The following is a 14,528-nucleotide window of genomic DNA, read 5'->3' on the forward strand; positions in this document are numbered from 1 at the left end:
GTATATACAACAAAATTCATCAGAAAGAAAACATTCTAATTTGTTTTATATAAAGTTTACTTTTAAAAGTTTTGTAAACGATAGCTTATGACTGCGAGTACCAATAAGATTTTCTATTTAAGTATACTGAGGCAAGAGCATATACTTTTAGTCTCAAAGTGCTTTTTCAGATAAATCGTTTATATAAGTTAAAAAAAAAGTTTCCTTTGCCCCTGCCGACTATTTACTTATAAGAATCTTTAATGCAATTACAAGACGTAACAGAAATTATGAATACACGTCCTTGTGCATTATTGAAACACCGTTTTTTACATTAATTATCTCTTGAAAATTAGTAATACTATTTTTAAAAAAGTTTTAAATATGAATAATGATTATTATTTATATTATCAATTTGTTCATAAAATTATTACATAGAATGTAATATAAAATTTTATTGTTTCCTATTATTAGCTGTTTAATTATGATCAATCAACATGTAAATTGATCCATACTACAAAGTCCCTTGATGCAAAGTAACGCATGTAAAATAATACAACACGTATTTTGCATAAATAAATTTGGAAAATGTTATTTTCGTGGCACATTTTATGCGCATAAAAGTTACCTCAATTTTAGATTTTTATGATTTTTAGTGATGGTAGTGTTGCTTTATATATATAACGGTGAGGAAAATGTATGAAAGCATTTTCACGTATTTACCTCTTTTATATTATCCATTGAGAATTGTATATTATTTGTTTTTTCAAACACTTTTATTATTATTATTATTATTATTTTTCGTGATAACAAAATATTTTCCATTTATATTTAAAAAATCACAATATTTATTGTTTTACTTTTTGAAAGAGAAAATTACTTTTTGATTTCAAAAAATATTATTTGTTTGAAAAAAAAAATATTTTTCTTTTATAGAACCGAAAATAATTTGGAAAAACACTGTTAAAGGATCACTGAAAGAATTACTGAATGGAGAAGAAAGCAGCAAGGCAGAAAAAATCAACAAATGTAAGTTTTGAAACTTTTAAAACAAATTTTTGGTTTTGGTTTTGTTTCTTGTAATTTATTATTGTTAGGAAAAATTTTTTTTTTACTATTTTTCATCATAAAATTTCGTTTAAGAGAAAATCCAATTTTCGTTGGGTTTTTAGAAATTTTTCGTTATAGCTGATGATATTAAACAAAAAAATTTTCTTTTTAAATTATAAAACTTTAAAATTGAAAAAAGAAAATTTAATTTATAAACTACCATAAATTTACATTAAAAATAAGTAGGTACACGATATGAGAAATTTGAGATTTTTTCAATATTATCAGAAATCGATTTTTCTATAGTAGAGAAGATAATATAACAGAAGATATTTTCCAGCGTCTAGTAAGTACTGGACCTTAGGGAGTTCATAAATTCGATGAGAATTCATGATGCGCCTATATAAAGTAGAAAAGTCGGTTCTTTGAATTATAAATTGTTCTATATATATATATAATAAAATATAGCTTATAAAAATTTAAAAAAAATGAAAATAATGTAAAAAAAATATATTAACATTATATTCATTTTTGTATTGGGAAAGTTTTATAAAAATTCAAGAAAAAAAATATTCCCTTCAAAAAATAAATGCGCAAGAATATAATAAAAAAAATAGGCAAAATTCATGAATGTATATTAAAAAAATATATAGTAAATAATTCACCTTAGCTTATAGCGTAATCTATTTACGTAAATTCGTGTATCAACGACAAAAAAATATATATACATATATATGGATAAACGTGGTGAATGAATATAATGCACGCGATAAAAGCCGAGATTACAACCAAGCTTCCGAGGAAAAAGCGATATTTTAAGAATACAGAATTTTCTTTCAAATCCGAGTTTCTGGCAGGGTTTCAAAATATGCTTGTGTGATCCGAGCATGTCCATCATCCGGTGGCCTAGTTAGAATTTTAGGCATATCATAGATTAGAAATGATGCATACACTGACAATTAAAATTTATCTATATATATTAATTTTTCTAATAAAAATTTGTTTCCAATTGGAGTGAAAATAAATTTTTTGAAAATAATTTATATTTGAATCAAATAAATATTTATTTGGACCAAATAATTTAACATTTAATAAAAAAAAATACATTGAATTTGTTTAAGAAATTCTGCTTAAAAAAAGAAAAACTTATCCCAGAGGGGAAATATTTTTAACTCTGTTTTTGCAATTAAAAGCAATGAAAATTAAAATAATGAAATTGAGCATTTAACTCATTTCTTTTATGGTTATTAAATTGTCCCATGAGTCGCATAAAAAGTTGGAGGAGCGTTTGAATTATTACAGCGGAAAAATTAATTGCTCGTATAGGAAAGTGACCTAAATCTTCTTTCGCAGATTGGGAAATAGTATGTATATTATACTCGAATTCCAATATATGAATTTGTGTATCTGCATTTGATCTATATTTCCCTTTTGATTATCGTGAAGCCAAATAAATAATCGAGTGTCGATAAAATTATTTCAAGTTTTGTTATATATATATTTTATATTTGTTTTATTGTGAAATTCACCTTCGAAATGAAAATCTTTCTCTTTCGCTTCTGTTTCATACATGAATTATTGTACCTGAATTAATTTTTTTGATTTATTACTACTAATAATATTGTTCTTCTTTCGTTCTTTCGTTCTTTCGTTATGCATTTAGATTTTTTAAATCTGTTAGGTATGAGTTCTTCCATCTGTGTATTTATATATATAGAGTGTGAATTTAAATGCGAAATGCAATCAAGAGAAGAGCCAATAACTTCTGGTACATGCGTGCCAGGTTTCACATTTAAAATGCAAAAAGGGATGTAGAGTTTTCGTTTCTGGAATATAAAGTCAAGACTCCTCGGAATCTGCTCGAAATTCAATTAATTTGCATAGAAAGTCTTCAAAAATTGAAGAAATTTATTTATTTCGCACGTTCTTTATAAAACATATTCCCGAAAATAGGAAAAAACAAGTTTTTTTTCATCTAAAATTCATTAGGATTTTCTTTATTTTGTAAAAAAATGAAAACTTAAAGTGTTTACTCGTTAAGCTTTTCAAGATTATAAAAGACTCATTTTTGATCAATTAAAAAAAGAGAAAATTGATAATGGTCACAAACGACGGTAGTTTTCAATGTAATGATTTTACAAACTTTGATAAGATTACAATTTTTTTTTTTTGATAAATAATGAGGTCGATCTTGAAGCGAAGATATTGATATAGTGTACACAAGATTCTTAACATTTTTTTTTAATTTTGTAAAAGCGAGTAATTGAGTTAATTAAATGAAAAAATATAAATTAAATTGGAAATGAGGAATCGATTATTTTGCAAAAAAAGTAGAAAAAATATTTAACTTAGAAAACAAACTTAATCCAACCAAAGTTATTATTAATATTACTATTATTATTATTATTATTATTATTTTTATTGAATTATTATTATTGGTATTGTTATTTTTTTAACAGATCTTTCCACTATATGAATTTAATTTTTTCGTTTTAAAAATTCTTTTTCGATATAAAAAACATCAGATTAATTTATTTCAAAATATGATTAATTATCAAAATAATGAGCACATTTTTACCAGTTCATTTTTAATTAGCATTATTAAAAAAAATTACTCTGAGAAATTCTTAATTATAATGGAAAAGATGGTAAAATAGAGAATCCTGGAAATATTAATTAATTAATTAATTTCGTAAAATTTTATTTTCCACAACTTTACAAAGCGTGAAATTCATTTTCATATTTCTATTATATACATATATTACGTATATACAATGTAACTGAGATTGAAGGTTAGATATGTAATTTCTGTAAATTTACATAAAGAAAAATGTCGTATGGATATTATTTTTTTATTGTTTTATAATTAGTTAACTTTATTTTTAAAAAAGTATTTTTTAATAAATTGTCTAAAGCCTTTGTGTTTTGCATTTAAAGGATGATAATGTCATCCGACGAGGTGCATATTCGCTAGGCAGATTAAATTCATAACGTGACAGCACTTGTTACACATAATTTTTTTCTTCTTTTTTTTTGTTTAAATTCGCAATTATTAACTTTATTACAACGCATTGATTAAAATTTTTATGTGCCATTTTATAAGAAAGACTGTAATAAAGAAAAAAAACCTTGGAAGATATATTTAATATATAAAATTATTGTTTTGTCATAATTATTATTTTAATTTATAAATTACAAAAATGTAATAATAATAATAATAATAATAATATAAATTACACTTAAAATTTGAAATAAAGTTAAAAAATTGCAAAATAAAGAAATATAGGAAAAATGAAGGGAAGAATATGTCAGCAAAGTTCCCATTTATTTTTCCCTATGTAGTTTCTTGGTTGTAGAGGAAGACAACATTTTGAGAAAAATCGCTCTGTAAATCGGAATGACTCGGCGACAGTTCATCGAGAAAAATTTACTGAATCACCAGTCGTTTCGTATAGGATAGACCACAATAAACCATGTAACTTTATTTTATTTCGAAACTGCAACTGAAGTCAGCAAGTAAAATAAAAAAAGTCTGAAACTACCAAAAAATGGTAGTTTTTAGTATGGTTATTACTATTAACTAATGGTGGTAACAATCTTTTATATATAGTCAGGAACAACCAATAATAGTTACAACTATTGCTAGTTACAATTCATGGTAATTGATGGTAGTTTAATTAATTGTAGTTTCAGCCTATAAAATAACTCCCAGGAAAATTGTATTAAAATTTAATCATATTCATAAACTTCTAGATTTTAAAAAAAAAGTAAATAAATTTTTCTCAATCCGGAAAAGTGAAAATTTTTCACTCTTTGCCCAAAGAAAGAATGAATCTCCTTCGTTCTATATATATATATAAAATTTATAAGAAAATGGGAATACTTTTAAAACTTCTTTTTAGTCTATTCTCTATGTCTTTCAGGAAATTTTCAATAAAAGAATTCCCTTTGCTGAAATTTCTATAAAGAACTTTTGTAGTATTGACGAGTTGAAAATGCCCAATGGAACGTAATGTATTTGTTATATATGTATGCATTGTGAATGATTTAAAAGCATTCGAAAAATTTTACGATATAGCTCATATCAACATTTTCTAACTCAATATCATGCAATATTTATTGTTTCAATAAAATCGTTAAAACATCATCCATTCCATATAATGTTTATTTGATCCACTATAAAGCCGTTTGTACTGTATATTTACTCTTTGAGATTTCTCTAGTAAATGAATTTATATTTATATATTTTTAAAAAATTCACAATTCTTATTTATTATATATAGAATATTATTTATTATTAATTAATTAAGATTGTTAATGATAAAATTATATATCAAAACCGCTGTTGTTAGGGTATACACTGTTCATTTTGCAAACTGTTTACTGTAATCGTGAATATTCGCCATTATATCTGAAATTCACTTAACCAGAACAACACTTACGAACACATGTTCACATTACTTGGACCTTCAATTAATAGATTAGTATATACACATAAATTGAGACTGGTCACATGTGTTCAAATACGGTTATTCAATTAAACAATTCACTTCAAATGAAAGATGTATTATTTCAATCATGTTATGTCAAACAATTATTTAAAAGTAATTCAAACAAATTTTTTATTTACTATTTTTTGTGCTTTAATGCAGAACTTTTATATTATGTAAAATAAAACTATTTAAAAAATTAGTTATTATTATTAATCAAATAAATAATAATTAATTAAAAACTACTTATTTAATGAATTATGGTTTAAAAAATCATTTTCGACCGCCAGTTTGCTGAATAATGTTGTACTAATGAGTAATTACGTATATTATTTTGAAAAGTGCAGCCATCGCGCATTCGATATCGAAATAGGTTCTTCATAATCCGTTTTATATACCCCTGAATTAAATTCCTTTGTCAACACGTTTCAGGAACTCGTAGGTTGAATATATTTATAGGTTTGTGAGTGTGTGTATTGCCAGTCATCGAGCGTGATTCAAACTGGAAAATAATCAAGGACTCAAGGTGCCAATGCTAATGCAGAGACAATTAAAGCCGCTCTGGCAATCCAAATCATGGTTTAAACATGAGAAAGTTATTTTCGGGTCAAAATCGTATTAATGTTTTGCGAAATTCTATTCACTAAAACTACCATAAACCGGTAACAACTATTCTATCATATTGTTCATGACTTTAATTATACAATTCATGTAATTACCATGGTTGTAACTACCAATAATTAAATCTGTCATTGATTTTGTATTTCGAAAATTATTTTTTTAATTCTAGTTTAGAAAGTACATTTTCAAGTACTTGGCAAAGTTGTGATTCTCAAGAAGAAAACTTATTAAAAGTTCTGTGTCTTGATTATCGTTGTTTTTCTATCGGCACTTAATGGGGAAAATAATTAAATATATATATGTTTAAATAAAAGTTAAGTATTTGTGATTAATAGAATTTTAATTGTCACCAATCAGTGACATTATAAGTCTTGGTCAAATTCCAAAGTGAAACTAGTGATGAACGAGCATAATTACATTCGTGGCCTGAGCGAAACGGCTTCTTCTACTTATCCCAAATGAACTTTCAAAGTTGCACACTTGGGCTATTGTTATTAGGATAATCTGACCTAGAACTCACTTGCAGATTTCTCCGCAAATTGTTTCAATTCATATAAAATTCATAATATATACCTAGCTCAACATCCGCTGGACAAATAAAAAAGTGCTCCATACATTTTTTTTTGTTCGAGATTCCCAGATTAAGACTTTGGCGGCACTCCCAAACGATTATTTTTCCAATTGAAGAAATTTAAAATTTTTCGAAAAATCCAAAAGTATTTATCTACCTCAAAATCGTCCATGCAGAATAATTAAGGAATTTAAATAATGAAGAATCAAAAGCCGATTTCGTTAGAGAAGCGATTCAATGAGGAGTAAATCAAGCTTAGTACTTATACATTGCTACGATAGTTTATTTTGAAAATTTGAAGTTAGAACTTTACTAATTGAAATCTTCCTCTACAATATGCGTTCTCGATTTATAAAGCATAGAACATTTTCAATCTCATTAGCACACCAATAACTAGAATATCAAACCGAATTTCTAATAATTGTGGAAAGTTTCAATTGGCTACTTTGAATTAAAAGTTCTGCTTAAATGATAATTATTTTAACTTATTTCAAATATTGTAACAATATAATCATTAATTTTTGTTGAAAATATATTGTTTAGTTTATCTTTTTTTTTAAAGGATTTTCTTTATAGAAGAAAATATTTATTCCGTTTTGCTGGTATTAACTGTATAATAATTCATCATCTAAACTCTCTAAAACGTTAGCCTCTAATGAAGATGTTCTTGCACACGAAGAGTTGAGTTAATTGCGTTCTAATTTGCTGTTTCCTCTTCCTAAATTGAAACTATAATTCTCTAAAAACTTGCTATTTGCAAATTGCTTTGATTTGTCACAAAAAAATGTAATACATTTCCTAAATTATGTTTTGTTGAATAAACATGAATATTGGAATTTATTAGTAGATTATAATAATTAGACTAATTCAAAGTTTACAGTAAAATGGTTTTAGAATCATTTTCACACCCCTGGGGAGTTCATAATTTTTTTTTTGTCTTTTTTGACATCAAAATATCTCAAAAAAATGCGAAATTTTCAATGATAAGCAAAAAAAAGCTTATTTGCTATGATGGTTTTTTCAAGGTGTTCATTTAGAGAGAATTTACTGTATAAGAAAAAAAATAGAATTTCTTGTTTAATATCAAAGACACTTGATTTAAGTAACGAGAAAGTATTTTGCCGAGAAATAAGGTTTATATCTTCCGCTTAAACCCGTGGTAAACCGCTGAAGAAATTCCCATTTCTTTCGGAAATAAGTTGGTGCGGTTTGAAGTGAACATTTGACGAGATAAAATACAGTGAATTTCGAAAACTTTTATATATATATATATAAAATTGCAAAAGAGATTACAGTACAGTATAAAACTCACCTGCAACTTAAGTACTCCGTGTAACTTTCGTATGTATTTTATAAAGTTTCCTGGGAAACGCACAAGCTTTCCACGGCAGCAAACTTATTTCACTCATCCAGATTTTACTGTTTCCTTATACTATATACATGTAAAGAATCTTTTTACACCGAGCAATAAAACACAATCACACTATATACTATCACTATATATCACAGTTGGTATATATGTATATAATGACTTGTTCCGTAAATGATAATTTCAACTATTAAAATTTGTTGCCTTTATTTTTTTCCCTTCTTTATTTGCACGTGAATTTTAAAAAATATGCTGATATTGAAGTAATAAAAAAGAAGAAGAATAATAACAATGAGTTTAGTCTTGCTGGTATCATTGGCATGGGGCCAAGAATTTATATATATAAATTATATTTTTCTTTCGCAATTGTTCACTCTATCGCGGTTAAAGAAAAGAAAGTGCGAAAAACTTTTTTTTAAAAAAAGAACGCTATTCTTTAAGACATCAAACTTTTTGATCCATACAGAAAATGAAGAAACCATCGCTTATCCAAGTTTAAAAACTTGAAAGTGCTTCTCGATAATTCGTCAGCTAACTTGCCATGAAAAGACAGTGACTTTTAAAAAGGATGAGGGATGCACTTTAAAAGTGGTTTAAAAATGATAAAGGTCCATTATTTAAAGGCTCAAGAAAATAGGAACAGTGAATTCTGTAATAAATTTAAAAAATTAATTAAAAATAATCATTATAATTAAAGTTATTGTTACACGATTATCCCATAAATATAATTAGTTAGAATTCTTATGTCTCGAATTTTTATTTGTCCGAAATTGTCCGAATTGATAATTTCAGTGTCTTATTATCTTTGTTGACAGTAATTTTCAAATTATTGCCTTTTGGAAAGTAATAAGTAATAATAAGACCGAATGATAGATGTCATTATTTTCTGTCTATGTAAATAATCAATGCATTTTAATCAGTATATGCCTGCTGTGAAAACTAATTACAGTTCAGTTCCATTATTAACACCTTATCTTGACAAATACTCGCCATGTAATTCTAGCCAACAAGATAGTTTGCATTATGGGAAAGCGTTACTTATTTGACACACTGAAGTTATCTCAGATTGATGAGCTTATGAATATAAATGTCTCTGTTTCTACTGTAATATCAATTGTTCTGTGTATAATTAACATCTCCTTTACAAAGCGAAGGAATAAATTTACCCTCCCGCTACTGTTATTTGGAACCACCGTCAATATAAAATAAAAATTTTTTTCTTTTTTTCTCTGGATAATTAAAATAATGTTAAACAAAAGGACATTTCGGATGATGAATAAACAACTGCGAAAAGGATGATGAGTTGTCAATTGTGATGTTCATTATTATTTTGCGAAACCAGTACACAACACTTCTATTTTTACTGCATATATAATGCAACAGTGGAGTTGTAATCGCAGAAGTGTTTTTGAACTTTTACAATTGCTCGCGCAATAGAAACTCTTTTCGCACGTCCCTATGCGCTTCATTTCATTGTCTGAAATAATGCAAAATGCAATCAAACGGAGAAGCTAATAAAATGCAAAAAAAAAGTTTCATTTCGCATCATATTTTCGTTATTGCATGAATTGCAAATTTAATATTATATATATAAAAAAAAGAATTTTTTTTATCTTTGATTTTATTTTTTTTATTACGACTTCTTTAAACTATATAACTATACATAGGTATAGTATTAGAGAAAGTCAATTCCCTCGGGACACGATATTTGTTCAAGTTTATATCGAATATGGGTCAAGCTCTATGTATTTTATTAAAACATATTGTGTTCAAAATTCAAACTCGAAATATAATGGTTTAATTTAAGAAATAGTTTTTTTTATCACTTTTATTAATTCGATCAGAAAATTTAGAAATATGGAATTGATTTTAATACAGATGTTCTTGATATAAATTTAGAAATTCAAATAATGATGGTTCCAAATAGTAATTTTTTTTAGTTAGAAGAATAAAAAAAATATAAATTTTTTTTCCGCATTGATTTTCTGTTTTTACTGAAGCGCACACATTGGAGAAAGGGTGGGTTATATTTTTCCCTGATTGCACTTTGCCCTTGTGTCGCAATATATTTTCTTTCGTCGAAGCTAGTTGGCACAATGCAAAATGAACGAGCTTCGTGCCACTTCTCGCTTCGGGACTCTGCAAATTTTATCAGACTTGTATAGCAACGAACTGGGAATTCACCCATTGACAAGAGTATTTCTGTATCTTGAAAATCTTCTATATATATATATATTTTTTTTTGTATAGAAAAGAAGCTATATAAACACGATAAGAAGAAACAAACGTTTACGCGCACAGCCAGAATCGTAAAATTTAGCAATAAAAAGTTACGTGCCTTTTTTTACATCACAGAGCTTTTAGTCAATAAATTATCACATTTGGACACTTTTGTCAATAAAAATAAGACACGAACATCTTCAAAATGCCAATTATCACAATAATAAAATTCGTACACTGAAAAAAAATTTCTTTGTTTCAAATAATAGATTACTTGTTTTCAAATAAATATTTATTTGTATTAAGTAATTATTATTTAATTTAATGGTAATTATTTGTTACAGAATTTTAGAAGGGGGTGGTAATTTTTTTACTGGTATTTTTTCGAAAAATGTAATAAAATTTCTGGTGAAATTGAAGTTCTTATCAAATATATAGAAAGTAGATTTTCAATGATAATGTTTCAAAGAATAAAATCAAAAAAAGTTTGAAAAGAAATTTTTAAAGAAATTTAAAAATAAAGATATAAAATGATATTGAAATTTACATCACTTCTTTGCATTGTTTGTCACTTGACCAAACTTGGTCCGAATATCAAAGACGTGATCTCAAGTAAATACTGTGTTTGAAGAGAGATTCTTTACCGGAAATAAAAATTTCAAATACAAATATATTGTCACTGACTCTTTCAATAATAATAAATACAAATAATAGTAAAGAAAATATAATTATTGAAAATTAATGAAAAATTTGAAAATTAGTTATTTTTGAAAAAAAAATTTCCTTCTCAGAAGGGATTTCTAAATTTTTCTTTAAAACATTTTTCTTGTTTTCTTTTTATACACAAGGTTCTTGATTTAATATCCTCACCTAACGAGAATCTATTTGTATGCGGTTCTTTTATTTTTTGCAAACTTTTTTTTCCACTTATATATATTCTTCGCTTCATTGTTGCGAGACTCCTCTTTCATGGAGAGAATGAATATCCAAACTCATTTCAACTTGAACTGTATAAAAATTGAGAATTGATAGTCAGCTATTGATAACACTTGCTGCTAGTGACGTGTCTACAATTTACGAGAGTATAAAGAAAATCTTATGTGTGTGTGTGTGAGAGAGAGAAGGAAGACCACTTCTCAGCTCCAACCACACTACATCCACTCTCGTGGTCCAAAATGTTGAAGATATATATCTTCCAAGACAGAGATTTAAATTGGGCCTTTGAGAATTCCGAGACAAAATTCTAATTAAAATCCTAACTTTTAATCTCTAAGAGTAATTTCCCCCCCACATTAAATTAAACTTTTAATCTTTCAAAACAAGAAGTCATAATTTTTAATTCTTTTTTTCAAAAACTTTTCGCATTATTTCATAAAATAAATTATATATATTTTTTCATTCGTTAATGGAAACGAAAATTTTTTCCAAAAATTATAAAAGAAAAATTTTGTTAAATTTGCACATTTATAAAATGTGCAAAAACATTTTTTGTAAAACTTCCTTTTCGCCTTACTAAAATGTTAATGTAATGTATACTAATTCGACATTAAAGGTGTGTCGGTCGTAAAATTGAGAGAGAAAAAGCAGAGAAAGCAGGGAATGGGGTAATAATGCACTTAAGTTCACGTTATTCCGGGTTTTAGATCATCACAATATGGAGAGCAATGAAGCAACGAGGCATGCTTATATAGCGAAAACGTCATTCTGGCATAAACGTGAAAATCGTTGGCTGTGGGGAATAGGACAAAAAAATCCCAACTAAACGATTGATTTCTGAATTTTATTCCCTTTGATAAAACTACTGTTTTTTTTTTTTTTATCTTGACATGGATTTTTTTCATTCTTTTGTTCGTTAACATCGATTTTACTATGAAAATTACGTGGAAATTTGAATATGAATATATAAATGAAGGAGAAATATTTCAATATATAATACTGTCGATATATATATATATATAGATGAGAGGAGAATTGAAATTATAAATAAAATTAGCCAATTAGAGCTGCTTAAAGGTTCAGACGAGCATAAAATAATCTCGATTCATTTTATATAATGTTTCATTATTTTCCTCCGATTACATTGTTTTAATAAGTTTATTGTTTGTTTAATACGTTATTATTTTCAAAAAAATACTAATATTCTATAATAAATAATATTTTACTTATTTTTTTAATTGTTGCATATTCTGTTTATTTATAAATAAATATTTAATGAAGTAATAAAGAAATAATAATTATTAGAGCAACAAATGTAAATATAAAAAGTAATAAAAAAAATATGCAAAATTACAACAACAAAAAAATAAAAAAAAAACACATACGGTTAGACATAAAAATAAAAAAAATTGTTAGAAATAAAACTAAAATAAAAGTTGTTAAAAATGGAACGAGAATTTTAAAAAATAGAAAAGGACAATAAATTGTAGGATAACGAAAAATAAATAGGATTTGAAAAACGAATAATAAAAAAAAAGTTATAAAAATTGCTAGAAACAGGAAACGAACGAAAGATAGGAAATTTTTTTTTTTTTTTAATATTTAAGTAAAACTGTAAAGGTAAAAAAATAATATAGAATAAAATGTTCGATAAAAATAAAATAAACTTAATTAAATTTTAACTGAGGATTTGGGTATATATAATCTCAAAAAGGATATTGACGTTTGTTAAATTATAAAAGAGAGACACAAAAACCAATTTCAATTACCACAGTCTCAATTTCATATAGAATTTAATTCCACTATAATTTTCATTAAAAGACTATAATATAGAATCTTTTTTTTTGTGTGTCTTTTCTTTGAAAAATCCATTGGGATTTTCCAGCAGAACAAACCACTCTTACATTTTTCTCTAATCCCCCCACACAATTTCTCGTTTTTTTTTTGCCAGTGAGCATTACCGACAAGCTTAATTGTTATTTCATAAAAGGGTCATAAGGTCATATGAGATTATAAACTGAAAAATACTCGACTGGTACAAGTTTTTTTTTTTATTTTCATCCCCCTTCTGTCCAATGAAACAAGAAAAAAGTACCTATATATATATATATGAAGTTCATCGACACACGTGACATATTTCACAATCCCCCTGAGCCCCCCTCTTTCACTCTTCAACCACAAACTCATGGAATTCTCTGACAAGAGATTTTTGAGAATTTCAGAAATAAGATCAAACAATTTCCGGAATCTAATGAACGGGGGATGCTGCGAGATCAAGTATCGTATGAAAACGTGTAATTAACGTGCTTGAATTTAAAAAAAGACTCAAGTTTCGTAATGATATTTTGAAAAAAAAAATAAAAAGGAAAAATATTTTTAAAAAGTATTTTTTTAAATTAGATTTTTTTAAACTTAAGATAAATGTAACAATATTAAATTCAAACCTATTAATGATTTTCCTAATTACTAATTAAAAATTATATTTTTAAATAAAATAATTATCAAAATAATTTTAAAAATTAAAAGAATTAAATAATTATCAAGAACAAATTACTGTAATTTTTTTTTTAAATTTTGTAATGTTAATGAATAATATAATTTAAAGGAGGTAAGCATATCAAATATAAATTTATATTCGTTAACTTTTGTTTCGAGTCGATCACAAAATTTTCTGTTAATTATTCAATATAGTAATTTAATAATTCCAATTAATTGTAAATGTATCTCTATAGAGAAATTGAACATTGAATATCGATGATACTTTAAATTTATTCACATAAAAAATTGAATATATTATTAAGTAAATCATGATTTAATGTTCCATAATATTTGTTATTAAACTTTGATAATTATAATATTTAAGTTATAGTTAATTAAATCCTTTTTAAAGGAAATTAAAATAAAAACTAATTTTCCCATATTTTCTACTTATTTTAATTAATTATTTTGTTTAGTAAATAAATTTTATATTTTTAAAATAGGAGATAACTTCAGTGTGTTTAGTAACAGAAATTTATAAAAACTAACATAAAGAAAATTTAAAAAATTTACCCGAAACAGCTAAAACATTCTAAAAAAATTTTAACCGTTCCGTGTAAATATTTAATTTTTTTTTTTTGAAACGAACATCAGAAAATATTTTACCATTTGAAGAAACGAGTTTAAAAAAAAAAAACAAAAACGTTAATCCTTTTCTTGAATCGATGTTACTTTAATCGTTGCATAAATATCATAAAACATTATTTATAGGCAACTATCCGTTTATATGTTAATAAATTTATTATTCACCGAA

At 25.6% G+C, this 14,528-nt stretch overlaps 1 protein-coding gene and 1 long non-coding RNA gene across 11 annotated transcripts in view; one reads left to right on the forward strand and one right to left on the reverse strand.

Annotated features, from left to right (window-relative positions):
- Window positions 1-8,321, reverse strand: part of LOC127284390 (potassium voltage-gated channel subfamily KQT member 1-like) — a 60,459-nt gene extending 52,138 nt beyond the window's left edge. For 3 of the 7 annotated variants that reach the window (XM_051309813.1, XM_051309796.1, XM_051309806.1), the window contains exon 1: window positions 8,024-8,320. The gene's annotated coding sequence lies outside the window, so the exon portion shown is untranslated. Of the gene's footprint in view, window positions 1-8,023 lie in introns of all 7 variants that reach the window. The other 4 variants (XM_051309801.1, XM_051309842.1, XM_051309850.1 and 1 more) reach the window with 4 other exon arrangements.
- The window catches only part of LOC127284478 (uncharacterized), a 92,481-nt gene that overhangs the window by 70,528 nt on the left and 7,425 nt on the right, over window positions 1-14,528 (forward strand). For all 4 annotated transcript variants that reach the window (XR_007843491.1, XR_007843487.1, XR_007843490.1 and 1 more), the window contains exon 8: window positions 916-1,008. This is a non-coding gene — a long non-coding RNA (uncharacterized LOC127284478). The remainder of the gene's footprint in view (window positions 1-915; window positions 1,009-14,528) is intronic.

This window comes from Leptopilina boulardi, unplaced genomic scaffold (genome assembly GCF_019393585.1).
Source record: "Leptopilina boulardi isolate dan_hultmark-lab unplaced genomic scaffold, ZJU_Lbou_2.1 LbouV2_119, whole genome shotgun sequence".
Classification (NCBI taxonomy): Eukaryota; Metazoa; Arthropoda; class Insecta; order Hymenoptera; family Figitidae; genus Leptopilina; species Leptopilina boulardi.